We start from the raw sequence: 336 nt of genomic DNA on the forward strand, positions 1-336 counted from the left end.
ACAGGTGCACCTGTTAGTCCCACCCCCGGCCATTTCCTGTGGCCTTAGGAACGGTGCGGGTCGGCCAACCAGAACCAGATGATCGGGGGAGTTTGGAGGTGGGAGTGGGCGTACGGCTCAGCAGGCAGTTGTTCATCAGAGACTGAGAGCAGGACCTGAACCCATCATGTCAATCTGTTCCAGACCTGGAGCTACAGGAGACCTCAGCTTTATAAACCCACCTGGAGACAGGTAACCCATAACCGACCCGCTCCAGCAGCGCCTACACTTCCAAACCTTCACGTTCTCATCAGACTCTGTTGTAATCACTGCAGAGAAGCTGCGCAGGTGTTGCAC

This window comes from Austrofundulus limnaeus, unplaced genomic scaffold, assembly GCF_001266775.1.
Source record: "Austrofundulus limnaeus strain Quisiro unplaced genomic scaffold, Austrofundulus_limnaeus-1.0 Scaffold5094, whole genome shotgun sequence".
NCBI lineage: Eukaryota > Metazoa > Chordata > Actinopteri > Cyprinodontiformes > Rivulidae > Austrofundulus > Austrofundulus limnaeus.